Source organism: Peromyscus maniculatus, chromosome X (genome assembly GCF_049852395.1).
Source record: "Peromyscus maniculatus bairdii isolate BWxNUB_F1_BW_parent chromosome X, HU_Pman_BW_mat_3.1, whole genome shotgun sequence".
In the NCBI taxonomy this organism is placed as follows: Eukaryota; Metazoa; Chordata; class Mammalia; order Rodentia; family Cricetidae; genus Peromyscus; species Peromyscus maniculatus.
The window spans coordinates 36,615,718-36,639,388 of NC_134875.1; the positions used below are offsets into that span (position 1 = coordinate 36,615,718).

Sequence of the window (23,671 nt, forward strand, 5' to 3'; positions counted from 1 at the left end):
CCCAGCTTTTTGTTTAGACATAATTCTGCAGTGAGTATCACAGCCAAATCAACACACACTAAGTCATTATAACCAATTTCTACTAGTAAGTCTTCTTCATTCTACATGGGGGGGTCACTGAAGAAGTTGAATGTTCTCAGCACCCCACCAGGGGATTATCTGAGAGCTTGTTATGCCAGCCTAAGCTTGTATCCAGGAAGAAGAGGACCCTCTCAGAGAGCACCAGTGGATTTTATGTGGTCAACTGTCTACACAGCAGAACAGTATTTACTGGACTTTGAGCCCCACAAAGGCACATTGAAGGTCCGGGAGATTTTACAAGGGCCCAGGTTTCCTTCTGTACACTGGACCCTGGTTGTCCAGGCTGACTTACATGAGAAATCCCCACCACTGTCCTGCAGCCTGCCTCATTTATGTACTGATGCACAGTCAGTCATGCTCACAGCATGCTGTCATCCTGCTGTACAGTTTTCTGACTTCTCAATGGCCTCTTTCCTAGGCACTGCTGGAGATCCCCAGGTCCAACCTCTTTCTTGGGGCTCATACTTATTTTTTTGTTTATTGTGTACTTTGGGTGCCCATCCTGTATCCTGCTCTGTTGATCAGGATGGCCTCAAACTTACAGAGATCTGCCTCACTCTGCTTCTCAGTGCTGGGATTAAAGGCATGTGCCAACACTGCCTGGCAAGGCTCATAATTGGTACATCATTCTCTCCAACCTTGATTCCTTTCCCCGGGAAAACTGGCCCAGCTTGTCTCCAGACCATCTCCTAGCCATGCTTCTAACATCTCTTTCAGAGCTACACTTCCATGGAGCTCACTTCAGCCTCCCACCCTCTCCTTCCTCAGGAAACTATCCTTCTAGATGTCTTCCCACCCAGCTCACAATCTTGGCCTCTCTCTAAATCAACACTTGTCTCTCTCGACCATGTGTCTCATACAAACTGCAGGAAGAGTCCTTACTGAGTCCCTGTAGGAAGAGACCTGCAACCAGAAACAGGACCTAAAGCCTGAATACAGCAAGAATGCTGCAGGTCCTGTTGCTGGGATACAGCATACCAGAAGGGTTAAGCAAGAACACTCCAAAGTCATGTGGCTGGTTGAAAGACTGAAGGGGAGGATCCCTGACCTGTCCACTCCTTTCCTGGTTCAGAGCGGGGCTCACTCTTCATTATTTCTACACAAGACACCAGTATACACACAAAAAAGAGAGAGGGAGAGAGAGAGACAGAATGACAGACAGACAGCAGTTGTGGTTCAGATGAGCTATGTGGCAGCCTCTGACTTTCCTGACAAAGCCATGATTTTCACTTGATGGCTTGAAAGCTTAGGCCATGGAGGCTGAGCAGAGAAAAGACATAGTGAGCTGTGACTAAGTGGGCAGTGCAGGGGTCAGTGTATCCTGTCCTGTGAGCCACAAAGGCCCCATGGCAGAGCCAACCTGGGCACAGCTGGATCACCGATTATCAGGTGTCCCTAACAATGCTGACCACGGGTGTTTGGAAGATGTCTCAAATCTAGGAAAGCTTCCCCATTTATTATTCTTTCTGTATGTGATTCATACACAGATAAAAGCTCATCAAAGAATTCATTCTGTCAATTATGTTTCTTATTTTTTTCTTTAATAAATTTTTATTCATTTTATACACCAACCACAGATCCCATTCTCATCTCTCCTCATGCTTCAGCCAGCATTTCCCCCACCCCCAGACCTACCTCCCTGTCCCCACCTCCAAAAAGATAAGGCTCCCATGGGGAGTCAGCAGAGCCTGGTATGTTCAGTTGAAAAAGCACTCACGTTCAAATTTGTAAGTTGCTCGCAATTATTGCAGGGATGCTAGGGCTAAAAGGAGGGTTGGTTTGAAACAGCCAAACCAGGAACACTAAAGATGAGACACAAAGGTTTTTTGCCATCAGTAGGACAGTCAAGCTGTCTCACACTGATAAAGACAGGGCTCCCGACTAGTGTGGGCAGTCCAACCAGGCCACCAAGTCCCTCAGGAAAGCACACATGGCACTATTGTCTCCTTATATAGCCTAGCTTCTCCAGCAGCTAATTGTGAGAGTGAGCAAAGTCTGTGTCTAAAAAAGCCTCCCATTTCAGTGTTTCAGGGAAGCCTTTCATAACCACACAGGAGATAAGGAGAGGAGGAAGGACAGTTGCAGCTGCTTCTTGGTGACTGAGAAGAAAGAGAGCTGAGTATAGATAAAATCACCTGGGACAGCTGAAATGTCAGAGGACAGAAGACCACCCAGTGTCTAATGGTGACAGGACAGTCAAGGCCCACAACTCACAAAGCCCTGGTCAGAGATGGATAAATGGTCCTGTGGTGGGAGGGGGTTGAGCCACCCCTGACAAGGTGGGCAATAGTTGAACAGAGCATGATCATCTCCTTGGTGTGTGCTAGACCATGTGGACCCTGGGCCTCCAGAGTCTCAGCCTATGCTATACCAGATAAATAACCCATCTCCTAACAATTACCTCAGCCATTGTCAAGACTCTGCCATGATCCTATTAAAAACAAAAACCACGAAATGACAGAGCTCAGTGGCTCTTTTAAATTTGGGGAATGTCACATACTGTGGGGAGTCTCTCTAACTTTTCCTCATCCTGCCCTTTCCTGCAATGATTCTTTGTAGAGCTGAATCCAGAATTGCTTACTCCTCCTGTCTTTCACCTTCACAGCTGTGAGACAGGTTTGGAGCCAGTACCCAGGGTTGATCTTTGATGTCCTCAGGTATCTGGGTCACCCTAGGACCTTGGTCAAGCACAGTTACGTTGAGAAAGCTCTCCATCAGAATGAGCTTGTGAATACCAGTGGAATTCAGCTCTGTTGGGAGTACAGTCTCTCAGGAGGATCTTGCCCTGGCTTACCTACATATTTGTCATCATACATGGCTCTTCAGTGCATCACAACCAAAATTGGGTTATTTTGTTTGAAGGACATTTCCATAATTTAAAAAAGTGATTTATCTGGTCTCAAGGGCCTGCTGAGTTTGAGAAGGTCTTTTTGTTACTCCCTGTGACTAAATTTGAACAGTCCATCCTTACCCAAAACTAGAGGTGTCAGATAAGGAGAAAACCAGAGCCACAGGTTCTGCACCCCCACCACACACACTCACTGCGTTTTTTAAAGTATTCCCTGCTCTTTGCAGCCCTAAAGTGCTTCAGGCTAGATACCTCCGAGGACAAGCCCACAGCCACTGAGTCTGTGCAGGCCAGAATCTGTGATTGGACACATTGTAATTACGTTGAGTCTCCAGAAGACAAGCCTTCCAGATCAAGAGTCAGAGCTGAACCTCTGGCCCCAACAGTGTGGACAGGGCTTTAAGCTTCAGAACTCGGGTTTGATCAAAAGATTCCCCACATGGAGCCTTGCCAGGACGAAAGCCACAGTTTCAACAGGATGCTGTGTCCCAGAGCTGATGAGGACCAGGAACAACAGCATGGTCAGTAAAATGATTCTGACTGGAGTTGGGCAAAGTCCGGGAAGCAAATCTGTTGGAAAGGCCAGTGGCCATGCACTTCGATTACCCGGCTCTGCCCATGGCCCCTCTCCAGGCTTTCCAATAATCCATGGCCACGATGTTCAGATCTTTTCTTTGTGTTTTTCTCTCTAGCAGATGAGAATGCAGTGTTCCTGAAGGCTGAAGAGAAAGGAGGCACGAGAGGGCTTGTACAGATCGAGCTTGCTCAGGGTGAGCTTGATCAGGGAAAACTTGGGTCTGTCCCATAGATAAAGGCCTGGGTTTGGTGGTACATTTCCTCAGGGGCTTAATGTTGGGGTTTTCACGGTTTCAATGAGAATGAAATCTGTTGCTTCCAGCATTCTGAACAATCAGTACACACTTGAGGTATGTCTTCAATCTTTCTTAGGGTTAGATCGATAAACAGTTCCTGGGCAATCAGAAATATGGTATTTTGCTAGGGGAGTAGCTCAGGTCTGGAGCACACACCTAACACACACTGGCCCAGAGATGGGTTCCATATGTCTTCTAAAATGTTAGTAAAATTGAGCCAATATACATGGTTACAGCATGTGTTCTTCGGTGGTGGTACAGTTCAGTGTACTAAAGCAACCCTTTCTTCTGCTTGTAGGATTGGTTTAGGACCAGGAGAGCCATTTTCAGGAGAAGCAATAGAATGGTGGTGCTGATTGATGCACCACCTGGTCCTCAGAACAACGATCCCTGAAGATTTTAGAGCAGCACTTTACTGCCAACTCTGTCCAAGAACCAGATGTCATGGAACCTGGCCCTGCCCCCAGTGTCTCAGCCAGACATGCTGGCCATGACATCCTTTTCTTCCCTGCAATTATCTCAGTAATAAAGTGCTGGATTCTAAGTATGTTGGTTCCATTGTTTTCAGGTTACTAAAATATGGGTATCAGTATTTGAATCATAGCAGCCTATTCCAGGAATGGCACTTATGGCAGGAGGTGACCCTGGCAAGCTGTGGTCACTGTGCCTTGACAAGTGAGGAAGATTTCCAGATGCTATGCTGCTTCATGCTGACCCCACATGACTCTCTGCCCCCTTATCATGGCCTTGTACTCACCCCATCTATGTGGAACAATTATTTGTAATGTCAGGTGGAGCAAGTCCCCAGTACAGGACACTGTGTTTCTAGTCATGGCTGTTCACACCCACACTCCAGTAAGCCTCGCCATAGACCCAGCTGGAAACTTTGACAGTGGGAGGAAGGGGTACATGATGTGTGGTTTGCACCCTCTCTGTGGACATCCAGGGCACTAGGAGCCACACTGGCCAGAGTCCTGATGCTTGAGAGGGAGAGGAGAATCCATCCATCCAGGCCACAAGGGGGTTTCTGCCTCATTTCTTACATTCCAGGTCAGGGAGCATATGGTCTCACCCTCACCTGCTCAGAGATCTTGAATAATATGCCTTCTCCCTGCATTTTGTCACCTGCCTTGGAGAACCCTCAGTAATCAAGATTTCGGGGACCTTTACTTCATAGCAGCTATAATTTGTAAAAAAGATTGAGTCCCTAGAAATGTTCTGAAACAGTCAGTCAATGCAGAGAGTAATATTGCTTCTTTGCATATGTGAAGCTGCAAGTCCAAATAAACAAAGTCCATCTTTGTGAGATGGAGAGGTGTGACCTAGGTGTACAGACCCAAACTTACTGCATGGTGTTGTCTCAATACCAGGCTCTCCTACCCTTGCAATCCATAGTCTATTTTCAGTCTCTGGGAATGTGAGTGCTCCAGGGACCTTGCCTGCTGCAGGTACTTGCGAGTTTGCTTGTGAGTCCCTATGATATCTCCCAGAATGATGATTTCAAGCCCTTGCTGTATTAGAATTTCACTAGGGCAGCATCTATGGCCCTGAACCGGAGGTCTCCCCTTTTCAGGTCTAGCAAATAGTATACCAGTACCGATAACCAGTTCCCCTGGCTTTAAGAATCTTCCACCAGTCATGGTCCCTATGCCTGTGAGCAACGGGTATGACAGAGATGTCCCATTTAGACCTGAGTGCTCCACCTTCTCTTGTGTGCTGGTGCACATGGACCAACTGTGGGTCTCTGTACTAACCATCACCTCAGATTGCCTCCAGGGAGCCTGAGTTACTGGCTGCTTCTGGCTTCCACTGTTTCTATGATGGAAGAAGATTTTCTACACTAGTGAGGCCCAATCTTCCTTCCTGACCACCCCCAGGCCTCCATACATACACACTGCTGCAGCTGCCACTACCACCATGGCCTCTGCTCCTAATTGACTTCTGGATGATATTTGCAATCAGCTTTATCTTAGGATAATCCCCAAAGGCTCATGGGAGACCACACTTGGAGAAGGAGAGAGAGAGAGAGAGAGAGAGAGAGAGAGAGAGAGAGAGAGAGAGAGAGAGAGAGAGAGAGATGGGTTCACTGGGGCGCTGGAGGCATCAGGACATCCTGTGGCTCCACATTGGATGTTCCAGCAAGAGATAACTTTCTTGAGTTCCGTTCAGGCCCTTGCCACCAATCTATCAGATACAGAATGTTATCTGCTGACCTGCTCCAGTACCTGGCTGCCACATCCAGTGGCCTCAGTCTCCACACTGGGGCTGATGCTCCATGACCTGAACCATCTGATGGCATCCGGTATCTCAGCTGACTGTGGATTCTCATACTTTGCTCATCGGTTATGGGGAACTGAGATGTGCTGTTGACAGTCTTCCTGGTGAGACGGGAGAAACTGGGAACAAATATCTACTAAGCCCAGTTGGAGATATCCAGCCTTTTACTTCCCTGTTTCTTAACCATCTCCTCCATGTTACGAAATGTTTCAACTCCATTTGGAATGTCTTATGTCTTCAGGAGCTTTCCTCCAGATGGAATGTCTTATCTTGGAGGAAAACTGCTACACAAAATGTGTATACAGCTGCAGGGCCAGATCTTTTTGAGGCATCCTCTAGGTGACCACATGCCAGGCTCAGGATCTGACTGGCCTTCCTATCAATTAGATGAGGCTTTCCTTTTCTGTAGCTTACACTGCTGTGCAAGGGACCAGTTGTGTGTTTGTGAGAGGGCACCTTCATAAAACATGGACAGTGACTGTGGGGAGACCAGGAAAATGTGTGAAAAGGGATCTGTGTTTCTGATTGGCTGACTACACATAACTGGCTGAGATCTGTGTCTAAGGGAAAGAGTGTGCACTGACACTTTAGAAGAAAAGACTGTGCTGTTCATTGAGGACATTTTGTAAACATCCCTTCCCTCCTTCCCTCAGAAATCCCATATCCATACACAGCTTCTTCCTAAATTCATGGGGCTCAGTTTCTATGACTTCCCTTGGGTATTTGAACTTACTAAAATCAGAACCCCCACTGTTAGGGACTCTGAGGTTCCTGTATTACTGCTGGTTTTACCATGTTCTTAAAGATCTTTCTACTCACAGAGAACACTCTGAGCATAACCACCATGCAGCATCAATCCTAACCTTCCGCATCTTTCTCTCAAGGCCTTTCAAACAAAAGAAGCAATGCTCTATGTCCCCCCCCCCCTGCCCCGCATCCAGGAAAAGGCTGGATATTTCATCAAAAACAATGACCTGTTTTTTTTAGCTATTGACCAGTATTATTTGACGAGGCTTTCTTATTTCTAGGTATGGTATTCACGTTTATAGGTTTAGGTGTTTGCCCTACAATATAATTAGAATTACTGGAGTCTGTCCAGATATGTTGTAGTTCTATACACAGCTAGGCCTCCAGTTCTAGTACCACTTTATAAATAATTACTTAATAAACCAAAAGCTAGACATTTCTATGCACACCTCTGACCGTTGGGTGGGTGTAACGTGAGGAAGTACAGCAGTGGTCATCCTGATGTACACGGTATGGGACAGGTTGGTTTCAGGTTTTCCTGGGACACGTGAGAGACTGACACAAACACAAAGTGAAGAAACAAACCACTGCATTTTTTTCCCTTAGGTCCTATTAACACCCCACCCCAACCCCAGCACTCTGAAACACCGTCAATGAGAGCAATCTCTCTACCACAGGAACTGCACACAACCTCTCCTCTGTTTATGGCCTTCCAGAATCTGTGGCCCTTACTCTGTCCAGGTTTTTGTGCGAATGCACCGTCAACACTCAGTAGTTTGTACTGCAACACAAAGGGTGCAGTTGGTGCAGTGTCTGAACTTGCAGAGCTGAGAAGCACTGGACAGGGCCTTCTATAAACATTCTAATGCAGACTCTTCACAGGTTGTCTGGAGTCTGTTAACTTTCCAAGGGTTGCAATGGCATTTTTGCAGAGCTGCACAGCACACTGTAAACATAGGACCAAAATGTCACTGCTGAAGGTAGAGGTCAGAGACTGGCCTGTGCTTTCAGAGTTCCTGAAGACTCTTGAAGCAGACACGCACAGAGCTGATGCTGTCCACTCAATGTTCATCTCATGTGTCATAGAGACTAGGAAATATGGGGTCTGGGACGTTCAGAAATTATCCAGGCTACACCCAAGCCTCATGTGCTCATTGTGAGTCCCCCCCCTTCCCCACTCTCCATGCTAAAATCAGCCTGCAATCTCCCATAAAACCATTCCTAAGGTGTTGTGTGAGGTCCAAGACCATGGGCCAGGGCAGGCAGCCCGGTCTAAGCAGGTCTCCTAAAGGTAAGAATCAGTGTCCTTCCCCCATCCCATGCTGGGGCCACAACCTAGCTCATTCACACTTCAGAGACTCATCCACTATGTAGGAGGCACACAGAAAGTCAATAGCAGAGGAGGGCCTGAACCTTTGTGGCAGCAACCTGCTGAAAGACCACAGGGCATTACCAACATGAAAACCTCAACCAGGGAGGCCACATGAGCCCTTACAACAGCCTGGGTCCTGAAGGTGACCACAGCAATCAGGTTTCCATGGAGGATGACCTAGAGGAGCCAGCCATGGTTTATTGGTGAGTGAGTAACCAGAACTGTGAGGCAAGTCTTTTGATAGAAGGAAAACTCCTACTCAGGCACCAGGGCTCCCAAATATTCCTACACAAAAAGAGGAACTACCTGGTCATATGATACTTCTTTTTTGTCTTTCTTGTCTCAGAGTGACCAGAACAATTTGGAAAAAAGTGACAGGCATGGGCTCAGTGTGGCCACATGCCAGGGAAGGGGCTACTTGACTGACTATTTTGGGGTGGAGACCAGGGATTAAAAGCCTGGAAATTGCAAGTATGTGTGTGTGTGTGTGTGTGTGTGTGTGTGTGTGTGTGTGTGTGTGTGTTTGTGAGTGTGTTCAAGAGAAAGGTGAGGAACCTGAGCACAGGTATGACAATTCTCACAGCTTTTGCCAGCACTCATGAAGGCTGAACAGTACTACTAAACTCCTCCCCAGTATCCCTGGTGAAGATGAGCCCTCTGCTCTGCCTGCTGAAGGACCAGCAGGCCTTTCCACCCCGCCCAAGCTCCTGGAAAGGCCGAGCATGGAAGCATGACAGCCTCTAACTTCACTTTGTGTGAAATCCTAAAGAAGAACCTCCCAGATAAACACATTAGCTTAATAACCGTTCTCTGCCAAATACCAGGGGCCCAGTGTGGAGTACTAGACCAACAGATGTGGTCCACACATTTCCACAAGGCCTCAGAATTATTGTTTTTTCTTACTCACTGCAGATTTCATCCCATAGGTGACCCCACAAATTTCCTAGGAAGATAATTCACTAAGGACAGGATCTCAGCTGAGACACAACTTGGAAGGCTCCTTCTACACTCTACTTGCCCAAGGGGCACACCTTCCCTGTAAACACATCCTGCTCACTGAAGCTCCAAATTGTTGTTGGTTTTGGACCTCAGGGTCTCAGTCCATAGCAACTGTCAATCATACCAGGAAGCCAGGAAGGAAGGCTTCTGATTGGTTAAGATAACCTGGATGTCAGGTCCTTAGGTCCAGAAGAGAAAGAAGCCTTCCTGGTGGAGTAGTTCTCCTGCCAGAACTATAGGGGGCTCCCCCTCCGTATGTGAAGAGACTCAGAGGAAGACAAACCTCAAGCGACTTTGACAGCATTCCTGTCATGGATCATGGAAACATCAACCACCTGCCTCTTGAGGGACCTGACCAGGAAAAATGGAAAGGTCAGTGCATGCTAGGAGTGGTGGGTTGGCCATGTCCATGAGGGGATGCTGTTCCTCAGAGGTGACTGGAGAGGCGTGGGACACTGAGGGCTTCACCTGCTGTGATGTCATAGCAACTTTGCACCACGCCGGGCCCTGTCGTCTCTTCTTTCTGTTTCCCACTTGCAGGTGCTGAGACACCCATTCTCTGACCATGTAAAGAGGGGAAAAACGAGGAAGACAGTGGAAGGGACCACCCTGGGTCAGGAGCCCCAACAGCAGAAAGGAGAGGAGGAGAACAGAAAAACAGGGCAGAGTGGAGAAGGTCCCTCTGCTGCTCTACCTTCAGGCCTCATGGATGACCTACAGGGTGCCAGTCCCAAGAGCCAGGAGAACGAGCGTCCATCTCAGAAGCCAGTTCCTGAGAGCAAAGGGGGCAACGAGGCTGTGCAGCTTTGTAACCTGTGTACAGCATATGTCACATCTGGTGTCCCGAGTACAGTGTGTATCAGTAACAGTGCCTGGTGTACAGCCTGTGTCTGTTCCTGTGCCCCAGGTACAGCCTGTGCCTGTTACTGTACCCCAGGTACAGCCTGTGCCAGTTAATGTGGCCCATGTACAACCTGTGCCTGTTCCTTTGCCCCAGGTACAGCCTGTGTCAATCACTGAGGCCCAGATACTGCCAATGCCTGTTTCTGTTCCTCATGTATAGTCTATCCCAGTTTCTATGTCCAATGTACAGCATATGCCAGTTAAGGTATCTAGCACACCACCTATGGCAGTTCCTATTGCACACCCTACGCCACTCCAGGTGGGTTGTGTACAGCCATACCAATTACAGTACCCACTGTGCAGTCTATGCCAAGTACAGTGTCCCCCAATGAGCAGCCTGTGCCATTACATGATCGCATGTCCAGCCTGAGTCAGTTCTGATGCCCAGTGCACAATCCATTCCAGTTACTGTGCACAAAATGCAGCCTGTGCCAGCGCTGGGGTCCTGCTGCTGCCTCTGTGACAGGGCTACAGCTGCAGGAGTTGGAACACCTTTTCCAGAGAAATCACGATCCAGTGCTGAAGAAGGGTAAGCACCTTCTGTGGATTCAAGTCCTTTCATGTGGAACAGGCTGGTACAGAGAGGACTCTGGCTCCCTGGCAGCTGTCCTTCTTGTCTTCATTCACTGAAAAGTTCAGATTACATTTTGAAGTTTTATTTTGTCTTGGAATGAGTGTGGGGGGACAAGAGGAGCTGTGTCTCACATTGGGAGGTCAGAGGACAGCTGGAAGGACTTGGTTCTCTCCTTGCAGGATGTGGGTCCTGGGCTCAAAATCATCTCCTCAGGCTGGCTGGCAGGCATGTTCATCTAATGGCCATTTTGTCTGCCTCCATTTTGCCTTCCAGAACTAAAGCCACCCACACATTCCAGCCTGCAAGACCCCTGCCTTGCTGTCCTAGGGTTCCACACAGGAGTGGGAGCCCTGTAAACTGGGAGTGGAGCTGTTCTCATGTAGTTTTTAGGTGGAACAAGTAGAAATGTTTTGCTGGAGAAGCCTGAGGTGTGGTTGGGATAATTCAGGGTACCACACTGCCTTTGTTTATAATGTCGATACATTTGTATCCCCCTTCCTCCCCCGTCCTCACATGGATCAGTCTGGTCTCATCTACTCTGGACTCTCCCAGATATTCCTGCCTCTGGCTATGCTCTCCCACAAATCAATTATAGACTTTTCTTCCACCATACTAGGTGCAAGTAATGTTCCTAATTCTTTATGTCATTTTTACATTCAGTATTTAAAGAATTGTACACACACACACACACACACACACACACACACACACACACACACACACGTATATTCATGTTCTTTAATGCTGGTATCCTTTGGGTAGGTTTTCTCTGTGGAGTAGTCCTGGGGTTATAACCAATAAAGGATTGAAATTAGTGTATCTAGGTGTTCTATGATCCTAAATGTGTGAAATACTGAAAAGTAAGCAGAGATTCTAATCTTACAGGAGTAATTTGGGTGTGTGGATAGTGGACAGCAAGAACCCAGCACTGATAATTCTGAAGTAAACTTGGTTAAAGAGAGACTGAAGGGAATGGGAAAGCATAGAGTCCAAATGCTTGGTCCCTTTGCTGTTTTGAAGCATCTGGTGAGGCCACACACATAAGGACACCCAGCTTTATAATTATCTGAAGTAAGCTGGTGCATCTGTCTGAAAATCCTGCTGACTTCCCCAAGAGTGAATTACTGTTGGGAGGGGGGAAGGGCATGCAACGTTTGGACATTTGTCCAGGGACTGTTCTGCAGTACTGGGGTGGAAACCAGAGCCTCCCACATTCTAGGCAAGCAGTGGACTCTGTTCCAGCCCCTCAGCCTCACACAGCGTTAGAGTAGGGAGAGAGCAGGTACCTCTGTGCAATCTAAATTATAGAGAGCAGCTAATGTCACAGGATGTCTTTTCTGATTATATCCTGATTACCCTACTGAACAAATCCCTCTCCCTGTCATTGCAGAGATGGTTCAGGAAGAGGAGAGAACAGATCTGGTGAGGGAAGAATCTGCCAGGACTTAGCAGTGCTCCTCCTGGGACATGCTCCACCTCAATCTAAAGATTGTGCAGGTACCCCACTGTGCCGCCCTTGACCAGGATCCACCTGCAGATACATTTTTGTCTTCCACCCACATGTAGATACATCTTTCTTCCCTAAGAACTTGTATTTGAAATAAATAGTGTTTCTTCATGTGTCTTCTGCATTAGTATGGTATGTATGACAATTATCAAGGAAATGCCATTTAAAGAAAATGACAAGGTCTCCTTCTGTGGGGGACATCACTGAGTGAGCATCAGTAGCCTTTTATGTCAAGGGATTTGTCAAGGGGTGTTTAAATTGAACCATGACTTCTCCTGTCCTCCATCATAGTGTTTTCATCCTCACCCTGACCATGTTGTACCACACATGGGCAAGAGGGACATTGAAAATCTCTAGGGAGTTGGTGTTTATCGAGATAGAGCTGGTTCTGGCCATACCTTGGATTTCATATCAACCATAGTATCTCAAAGAACCATTTTTGTCTGTTTCTTTTAAAATGTTTTGGTTTTGTTTTTTTTTTCCATTGGACAAAGTGTCTGTTGTGGTGACAAGGTTTTGTCAAGTAGATAGAAGCTAGACACACCTGGAATGGAAAATGGCTCCATCCTGTAAGCCATTCTGAGGAGCGTTTTCTTGATTAATGACTCAGTAATGACTCCCACTGTGGGTGGAACCACCCCAGAACAGGTCTTCCTGGAGTGTATTAGAAAGCAGGCTGAAGAAGCCAAGAGGAGCAAGCCAGTAAGCAACATCTCTACAGAGCCTCTGCCTCAGTTCCTGCCTTCAGTTCCTAACCTGACTTCTCTCAATGATAAACTGTAAGCTCAGAGAGGAAATAAACCCTTTCCTCCCTGGTTTGCTTTAGCTCTGTGTTTTATTACAGAAGCAGAAAGCCAACTAAAGCCAACTCAATTAAGGAAATGGATCGATAGAATCCATGCAAACGTTTTTCTTTCTTTCTTTTACTTATTTCATTTAACATAATTTATTTATTGAATATTTGTAAATTTGACAACTTGTACCCTAATTAAGCTCACCTGACAGTCTCTCCACATCTTTCCCTCACCCCTGCAGTGCCACCCAAAAGGAAATTTCTAATCATCAAACCAACAAAACAATACAAGAAAACAAATGAAAAAAAAAAACAAAAACAAAAACAAAATATACAAATCAAATGGGTCATCTTTGTTGCTCTAATTTTCACAGCTCTGCAACATCACTTTATTCACCCTGGTGCTATTGGGAGCCTCAGTGTGTCAATTCCCCCTCTCTCTGTAATCACTAGCTGCCCATTGTTCTCTGTCTAGGAACAAAATATAGTCCTGGCCTAAAATCCCAGTACATAGCGTTTCTTCTTCCATTCAGACTTTACCATCTCTCCATTATCTTGTCTGGTGATATGGCCAGTGTTCACATCGCATTTACGCAGCCAGTTTTGTGAGTGACTGTTTCACAGCAGACATCCTGGTATTGAGGCTCTTAAAATCTTTCAGCTCACCTCTTACCCTTCATTTCCTGAGTCATAGATGCATGAACTGTGATGTAGATGTTTGCAGTGGGGCTGTCCTCCCCATGAGCCATTGTTCTCTGCATCCTGTCCAGTTGTGGCTTCTCTGATGGTCTCCATTTGCTGAAAACAGAGGGTTCTCTGATTAGGGGTGGTAGTCACACTTATATAAGGATAAGATTAATAATGCGGTTTGAATTATTCCAGTCTATCATCATGGCAATTGTAAATTCTCTTCTAAGATACATAACCTCACTAGTCCTGGGATGTTGTCCAGGTTTCTAGGATGAGGGATGATTTCCCTCCTGTGGAGTGGATCTTAAAAGTCCAAATAGACAGCTGTTGGTTACCACCAACATGGGAGTGTCTCTCCTGAAACCTCTCTGGATATTTGGACAACAGCCAACAGTCAGGGTGAACCAGCTCACAGAAGCTGAGGTAGAGGAGCATCAAGATCCTAGTGACTACAAGACTGATGAATTCCTAGCTCTTCCACGACCAACAAAGGACGGGCAAGAGACCGCAGGCAGGCTACCACTCTGTAATACAATTCTTCAGTGTACTGTCCCTGGGAACTTCAGGAACTTCTTGCTCAGAAATTCTTGCTGAAGCAAGCAAGCTGTCTATATATCCCAGCTTAAAACATCAAGTTCATCCTCACTTTAGGAACACCATAGCTACTTCTTATATTTTTCAGGACAAAGAAAGTATACAAGCCAAAGACTAAAATCTGAATTAACAAAGAAAGTCCATCCTCTTCTAAATGCTGTTGGTGCTTTTCCTAACCTGAAAACTTAGCATTATTTCATACTGTAACCTTAGAAACTCTTCTTGGCTGGTGAGACTGCTGGGTCAGTGGTTAAGGCACTTCCAGCCCCAGCTCCAAGAGAAAGAGAACACCTGCATGCTGTCCTCTCACTCCCATACAAGCACTGCAGAGTCCTCCACCAAAAGAATAAATGCAAAAGTGGAAATACATTTAAAAGTCAGCACTGGCCGGAGGTGGTGGTGTGCAACTTTAATCCCATAACTTGGGAGGCAAATGCAGGCAGAAATCTGTGAGTTCATGGCTAGCTTGGGCTGCAGTGAGATCTACAGAACTACACAGAGAAACCCCATCTCAAAAAAGACAACAAGCAAAAAAAAATAAAAAAATAACAACTGGAGAGATGGCTCAGCAGTTAAGAGTGCATGCTGCTCTTCCAAAGGCTGCAAGTTCAGCTGCCAGCACACAACTACCTATGCTCCACAGAATCCATGCTCTCTTGTCTCTGCAGGTACCTTCACACACATGGCACACATTCATAAAAATACACATAGACACATAAATAAAAATAAAAATGCGTTATAAGAACCATTTTTCTTTCTCTTCATAGTCACTCCTGGAGCACATTGATTAAGCAATTATCACCCCAGTACCCAAACAATCCCTGCATATAAACACAAATGCTCAGATTTTCTAGGCTAGAGTGGGAATATTGGTCATTTATAAACTAAATGTTATATAAACTTGAGCTTGTGGGTCCAATTCCAAGCACTATACAGAAGAAAAAATAAAGAAAATAATCAGAATCCCTCCCAGGCTGCATTATCCACACAGGACACACAGTACCTCACTAGGGTTCAGAATCCATAGGCTGAGGTTGGGGTCCAGTGGGAATGCCTTTGCCCAGCACACACAAGGGCCTGGGTGTGATTTCTGGCACTGGAGGGAAGACCAGGAAATCTACATGAATGAACCAGCTCACTATAAATAAAAAGTGTGTTATATCATGCTGCTTCCATTCTAAAACGGAGTGAAAATACAAACTTAAATCAGCCATAAATAGTTAAGAATCAGAAGCAAAGAACAAGAAGGAAAAGACATACAGAATAAAGTTAATCACAAAATGATTTCTGGGAAAATGTAAACATGGTTGAGAAATTACATACAGTTAAGTTGCTGGAACAATCAAAACAAGACAAAGAAGGCATCAGTTGGATTCCTGATTTCATAGTGTAACCTGTACAACTCTTCTTGGCTGCAAGAACACAAAACATCCTGAGAGATCCATGACGACAGCATAGAAGAAGGAGAAGAATCAAGTTCTAAAGGTGCAAAATATGTTTTAAAAAAACTCATAACAGAAAACTTCTCAGAGCTGGAAAAAGCAAGGTCAATCCAGATGTGAAGTGCTTAGAACACCAAGAGACAGACCAGGGAAGAATTGGCTCTCCTCACAATTAGAACATTAAAGACACAGAACAAAGACAGCATCTCAGCAGCAGCCAGACATACCATGCCCCATAGAGCAGACTGGCAGAATGGCAGCCGATTATTCAGCTGCAACTTTACAGGCAGGAGGCGCGGGCAGATGAATTTCAATTCTGACACAAATGTTAACCCAGACGACTATAGCTAGCAATCCTGTCTGTTGTAACTGAAAGGAAAATAAACACACTCCATGGTTTTAAAAAACAGGCTAAAGGAATGCATGAGCACTAAGCTAGCTCCATAGAAAATACTTACAGGAATCTTTTGGACTGAAGAGGAAACCAAATTGCTCCACAAATCCACAGCAAAGAATAAACCACACTAGGATAATAGTTAAGCAAGAGGGGAAAAGAAAAAAACCTACAAAATCAACAAATCACAGGAATTAACACCTACTTTTCAACAATAACTGAGTACTAATGGTCTCAATTCCACAACCAAACTACAGGGCTCTTTGAACACCTGCAATCACATGCACAGACCTACATATAGGCATGGGCACACACAATTGAAAATAAAAATAAATCATCAGGAAAATGAGCACAAACTAGTAGATTGCATCAAGTGACAGGAAACATCTACTTGCTGCCTCCAAGAAGCAGATGTCACAATAAAAGACAGATGTCACCTTAGGGTGAAAGAATGGAAAAAATCCAAGTAAATGGGACTAGGAAACAGGCAGGTGACACTGTTCCAATAGCTAAAGAAAGACACTTCCCTCCAAAACTAGTGAGAAAATATAAAGAGAGTCACTACATATGGACTAACGGAATGTAAGAGGACTTTAAAATGATACTAAAAGTATGCCTCAAGTAGGTGCACCTGATTTCCTAACAAATAATATTAGATTCAAGCCAGATTAACTCTAGCCCAATACTAGTGGGTGACTTTAATACCTAACTCTCACCAATTGATATGTCTCCCTAACGAAAAATAAACAGAAATATGCAAATTAAAAGATATTATAAATCAAATGGACTTAACAGACATCTATAGACTATTCCATCCAAACTCTGCAGAATACACATTTTTCCCATGGAACTTTCTCCAAAATAGATGACATATTCTGAGACAAAGCAAGTCTCAACAACTACAGGAAAGCAATTCCTTGTAGTTTACCTGATCACAATGGAATGAAACTACAGAGGTGGTGGCGCACCCTTTTATTCCCAACACCCAGGAGACAGAGGCAGAGCAATCTCTGTGAGTTTGTGGTCAGCCTTGTCTACAAAGTGACTTCCCAGACAGCCAGGACTATTACACAGAGAAACCCTGTCCCAAAACACAACAACCAAATAGCCAGAGAGTGCAAATAAATGATACACATGAGAGCCCTCGAAAATGAAGGATAAGCCCAACCCCAAATCAGGAGATGAAAAGAAATCAAGATCAACACAGGGATTGTTTAAATGGAAACAAAAATAACAATAAAGAATCAATGTAACCAGAAGTTGGTTCTTTGAATAGTATGAGTAGGCAGACTAATCAAACGACAAAGATAAGAAAATTAGAAACTCAGATTAAGGGACTGCATCAACATCCTCAGTGATAAGAACTGAGGCAAATATTACATGGGGAATTTAACAGATATTATGAAGCTTGTATAATCGGGGGTAAATATTTCTTAGCAGATCATTTCTCTTTTTAGGGGAGGGAGGGACCTCTGTTTGGTTGTCAACAGTGCCATTAACTAGAATTATATTCAAACCCAGTTCCAAGATCTTGATGTTGAGCATGAAGAAGAATGGCTAGCTAGCATTCAGTGTACTAACAGACACTCTTGAACTATTAGCCACTAATCTGATCTTGTCAGCTTAGTTCTAATGCCATTCTCTGAGCAGCAGTGGTAGGTGGAGGGTGAGGTCCACAGAAACTTTCTACATGTTCACGCAAGGGTCCTGTGGTCAGTGTCTGTTCCCACCGTTCTCCCATACTCTCTCCCCCAATTATCTTGCAATGCTACACAATTCATCCTTCAGTGTCAACTCTACAACCTAGGAGGAACAGGCAGCATGCACATGCATGCAAATGCAAGCTAAAACTCATTCTACATGCCCTGGAAGCAAGGTTTAACTTCACACGACCTTTCACATGCCTGTTCACAGTGGCTCCCTCAGTTCCTGATCTTTGGGCCACACCCACCATTTGTGCATCAAAACAAATACCACTTACCTCAGCAAGAGGTCATAAAGCCCAGAGCAGTCAGTCAGGGAGGGAAAAGCCTATGGCGCCCATCTGGAGAGGAGCGTGTTGACGTCAACCGTGAGGAACATGGAGAAGTGTGGAGCATGCGCAGAAGGACACATTGACGTCACCCTTTCCTCAGGCCTTCTCTTGACGCCCCGTCAGTAGCAGAGACTGACCGAACAATAGGCCTTGAGTGTGGGCATTCCTGGGGCCCCACTTCTCTCTGTGGCTTCGGCCCACTACTAGTTATGGCCTGCAAGCTCTATTGGCAATATATGTACGTTGTAAGGAATGAGAATGGTGAGGAGATAGCTAAGGTCCCCACCTTAGAGGCTGCCTTGGCGATGGTGGGTGGCAACCCTAGTGGAGGTGACCTGGGCTGCGTAATGGCACTAAATAACGGGAGCTGCCAGGTCTGTGAGGGCCAAAACGACTCTGAGGAGAACAGTAGGGACCCGAACTCCTCTTCCTTGAAGCTTCACCAGGAGGAGCCAAGGCCCTCAGTCGAGCCTGTGATTCAGATCCAAGGCGCCATTCCTCACGAAGGCAGCTGCGGACCACATTGCAGTTGGCACTGGGGCAGGTCGAGGAAATGGAAAAAATGTTCAAGAAACCCAGTACACAGATGCGCTGGCCAGGTATGTGTCTGGCACCAGGAGCTATCCCCAACCTCCCTGTTGTCACAGATTGAGGTGTCCTTTTGTTCTTCCAGGCCCTGGTTTCCTATCATCCCTCCCTAAGCCACTGCTGTCTTCTCCCTCGGTGGTGGGTACAGGAGGGTGCCTTGTGTAGGTGTAAAAGTCAGTATTAGTGTGTAGTGTTGACCCGAAACAAGTGTACATAGTCAACACCACGAGTTTCCTGTCATATTTTAATTTCTGTAAAATATAGAGACATGCGTGTAGTGTGCCAAAATACTCACTAGTGTAAAGTTCACCAGTGTTAAGGATTTACACTTTGTTGGGTAACCTCCTCACCAGTAGTCTCGTCATCTATGCTAAATCCAATCCTGTCTTCCTCTGATTTCAGACATGGTTCATCCATCGGAGTGCAGAAGAGAGGAAGAGAGAGAGGCCTGTAGTATTACAGAGCATACCTCCTCGTATTGAAAAGGTCCTTCTCCTTAGGGAAAGGGATGAAAATTGCTAGAGTGCAATCTATGTTCAGGAGCAAGAGGGGAATTTGGAGACACGTGTACTAAATGTACAGCTTAACTAAAATTCAGCACTCATGTTAACAATAAAATCATGAATTTCCAAGTTATTTAATTTCATATGCTTTCTGGGGTTTTGTAGGATATGGATGTACACTCTTCAGGAAATGCCATTTAAACAAAATGACAAGTTCTGGGTTTTGGGGGGTGGCATTTCTAAGTCATGAGTATTGCTTGCACAGATCACTATTCCCTTTACATGTTAGTTGTGAAACAGTGGATCACTTAAGCCTTCTTGATTCAGGCTCACTTGATCCTTTGAGCAATAGTAACCCTGCAAATAAGGAATCTAAGGAGAAGGTGGGCACAGAAAGTATTGATGGTGATGATTACTTTTTACTTGGGGAGGGGTCACAACAATTCTTTCTTTTATCCTTTAATGAAAATAGACTTTTTTGTCAATAATATATCCCGATTATAGTTTCCCTTCCCCCTACTCCTCCCAATTCTTTCTCATTTACCCTTCCATCTGGACATATCTACCTTTCTGTCTGTCATTAGAAAACAGCTCAGGTGGGTGGAATCCACTCACAGCCCATCCTGAGTCCTCAAGATCTGACTGCCTAAAGAAGTTAACGGGAGTGGGGGTGCCATTATAATGAGGAAATGTGTGGTGGAGAAATGGGAGAAAAAGAGAGGCAGAATGGTTCATGTGCTGTAGAAAGATGTGGAACAGAAGAAGCAAAGGTAGTGAGGATCCGCTGAGGTAGATGGCCTGCTTGTCACCCATGGAAGTGATGATTCACATGCCTGGGTTGCGGGAGGCGTCATGTCTGGGTCCATGGCCTTACTGCAGCTGGGGTCTATATGTTGATGTCCATGGCTCCTGCTACCATTGAAAGCGATGCATATGTCTGGGGTCTGGGCTGTCACCTGGGACTGTGTTGGTGTCCCTGGATCATGCTGCCTCTGGGGCCATGACAATCTGAGTGCCTGTGCTGCTACCCAGGGCCTTGGTGACATCCAGACCATGTTGCTGCCTAGGACAATGTCTGGGTCCATGTCCTACTGCATCCAGTGACTGTGTTAAAGTCTGTGTCCTGTGTTGTCACCAAAACCACATGGATGCCCAGGGTCTGTGGCACAACCTGTGGACTTGTTGTTGTCCAAATCTCCAGAGCCTTGCTGATCTGAATAGCCTATGCTATCACCTAGGGCCTAGGTGTTATCCGGTCCCAAGTAGATGCTGAGGGCCATTTCTAGGTCCATGTCCCTATAGCAGCCATGGTCAGAGTTGATATCCATGCCTCCTGTTACCACCAAGGGACAAGAAGATGTCCTAGGTCTGGTTTGCCACCTGAGACCATGTTGGTGTCCCTCAGCCATGCTACTGATCTGGTTGGCCTGTGCCACCACCTGGGGCCATGGTATGTCAGGGCCCAAGCTGCCGTCTAGGGCCATCTCTGGGTCCATGGCACCACAGCACGAGGGTCTGAGTTGATGTCCGTGGCATCTGTTGTCACCATGGGCCATGCAGATGCCCAGGGTCTGGTTAGCCACCTCAGACCATGTTGGTGTCTGAGAGCCATGCTACTTGCTACTGGGGCCGAACTGCTCTGAGTGACCTGAGCTGCCACAGGGGACATGGTAACATCTGGGCCCGAGATGCTCTGGATGGCCACCTCTGGATCTGTGGTCCTGCTGCCACTGGGGTCTGTGTTGACATCTATGGCCCATGTAACCATAGGGGGCATGCATGATGAAATCCAAGGGCAGAGCTGAGCCAGCCCTGCCCTGTGTGGGCCCTAGCAAAGCTGGCCCTGTTCCCCACTAGGCACTGCAGCAAGAGTGCTGACCCTGACCCTCACAGGAGAGCTGGTCCCAATGGCTCGGGCATGGAGAGCTGGCCCCCTATACTTAGGAGAGTTGGCCCCACCCCTCAACATAGGCATGAGAGAGCTGGCCCTGATGCCATGAGCATAAGAGAGCTGATTCCACCGCTCACCCGAGGGGTGCAGCTCTACTATCCAGGACTGACCAGCTCAACTACCACCCAGGTCCATATCCCGGTGCTTGGATTGGCCCACCCTAACATCTACCCAATCTCGGACCTGCTGGAGCATGTGAAGGGACTGGTTCTGCAGATCTCCATGACTAGGGGCAGCCGAGGGATAACAGAGAGGAGTTTCAGTGAGGGTCAAGTGATGACGGTGGACCAGAAACCAGAGGCCTTGATCCAGACCAATGACTCATTGCAATTTTTATTTTTGGGTGGGGCTGATTGAACAAAAGGGTACACTGCAGGACAAACTGAGGATCCCAGTTCCACTCAAATGAATGAAGAGATGTTGAGGCAGGAGAGACAGAGGAGTGAAGTAGGCTTTTTTGTTTGTTTGTTTGGTTGGTTAGTTGGTTGGTTGGTTTAGTTTGGTATATTTTTTAACTTTATTATGGGGGAGGTATGCTGCAAGTGTGAAGGGAAGATATGGAAGGACTGGGAAATGAGCAGATTGGGGGCGCATGATGTGAAATTCACAAAGAATAAAGAGTGTGTTTGTGGGTGTGTGCGTGCATGCGTGAGTGCGTGCGTGCGTGCGTGTGTGTGTGTGTGTGTGTGTGTGTGTGTGTGTGTGTATACATACAGGCATCTAAGGAATGATAATAAAATAGCTATAGCCAAGCTGTTATGGTACATGTCTTTAATCCTAGCCCTCGGGAGGCAGAGTCAGGCAGATCTCTGTGAGTTCGAGGCCAGCCTGGTCTACAGTGTGAGTTCCAAGAATGCCAGGGCTACACAAACTAACCCTGTCTTGAAAAACCCAAAATAAATAAATAAATACACACATACATAGATACATACATACATAGATACATATGTAAAACAAAAAACTGACATGTTAGAATAGAACAAAATGTTGTGGGTCAGGGGTCACTCAGAGATTCACTGTGACCATGAATAAATTTAAATTAGCACAGGCTGTATTAAATAAGAACTTGTGCCAGATGCTCATGACACCAAGACTGAAACTGAGATCCCTCCCAAGTTGTAGCCCCTGGTCATATTAATCCAAGGCTTATAAAATCAAAACCACAAGATTACATGTATTCTGTCTACATGTAAGCATGGTCTAATTTTAACATATATGTCTTGCAGTTGTCCCGGTCATTGAGCAGAGTAAGCACGTTGGATTACAAAAACAGAAATAGTAGTTATTCCTATGATCTATTGGCTTGCTAGAACAGCAGATTTTACAGGATCAGTCAGTTTAAGTGTCTTGGACAAACGGGGGAAGAAGGAGCTGCTAGGACACAGCTTGTACAAGCTAGGAGCTTGCATGTTGGAGGCATTTTTGTTTTGGGTCTCTCAAGCATAGTAAGTCTAAACTTTCAATGTAATGATAACCATTACATTCCCCCCTTGAGTAGTTTCATGAGTCAAATATCTGACTCTGTGATGGATACCTGTTATTTCTAAAGATTTTGATAGAGGGAAACCAGTTTCCTTTAGACAAGTATTCCAGCCTTTGGTTGAGGACAAAGGGTGAGGAACTAAATTCTCTTCTGTAACTGCTTCTCAGTTGATATTAGGATGTTCTGTTCAGGAACCCTGAAGGCTGTAAAGCAAATCAAAGACCAATATGAGGCATTCAGGAAGTGGGCAGCATTCATCAGAAGCATCTGGTTTGCTGTGGAGACAGGGAGAAATCACATTGGCTGGACTGGTTCACATAAGCTTTCAGCAAGTCCAGGGCTCATGGCCTTTGAAGCAGTTTGTTGTCTGCAGCCGATTCCTGATGTCTGTTGGCTGAGTGGAAATCTGGTGGTACAGATGTAGACTGGGGACAGAAGTTAAAGTTTAGGAATTGAAGGAGAATCTTAGATGTGAACTTTCCCCTCAGTAATAAGCAGCAGGTAGGAAAGCTTAGGCTATTGATTGACAGGAGTACCTATCTGGAGTCCATTTGATGTGTTACATGTGGATACAAGTTATGTCTTTTTATAGCTTATATGGATTTTTATAATTTACAACAGATGAAATTTTAGATACATTACTATTAATGTTGTTTCTAATATGTACAGAAATCTGAACTGTAAAAAAAGTAGTAGACTCATGCCTTTGACTCATAGTAAAAGCTTGAGGACTCGAAAGATACAAAATCAAACATATGAACACCTTTTCCCAGAGGGCTGAAATTTTGTATATATAAAAGAAAGAGATGTTTTTAGCACAATAAAATGCATCTTTAAGTCTATTGTTAGAAGACAACTTGACCAAGATGATGGTAATATTACATGGCTGTTAGCGTTTCTTAATCCTTTTTTTCTAACAAGTATTGAATATATTGTACTAAATTAAGGATACTCACACACATATTTTTAATTATTAAGTCTTTTTGTCATAAATTTTTAAGTTGACCATTTTATTGTA

At 45.5% G+C, this 23,671-nt stretch overlaps 1 protein-coding gene and 1 long non-coding RNA gene across 2 annotated transcripts in view; one reads left to right on the plus strand and one right to left on the minus strand.

Moving 5' to 3' along the window:
• LOC102912887 (uncharacterized) overlaps positions 1 to 23,671 on the minus strand; it is a 102,318-nt gene that overhangs the window by 51,314 nt on the left and 27,333 nt on the right. The gene's annotated exons all lie outside the window — the stretch shown is intronic.
• LOC143270664 (uncharacterized) lies at positions 3,278 to 4,348 on the plus strand. Its single transcript, XR_013047905.1, has 3 exons — positions 3,278 to 3,450; positions 3,622 to 3,699; positions 4,100 to 4,348. It is a non-coding gene; the product is annotated as an uncharacterized LOC143270664 (long non-coding RNA).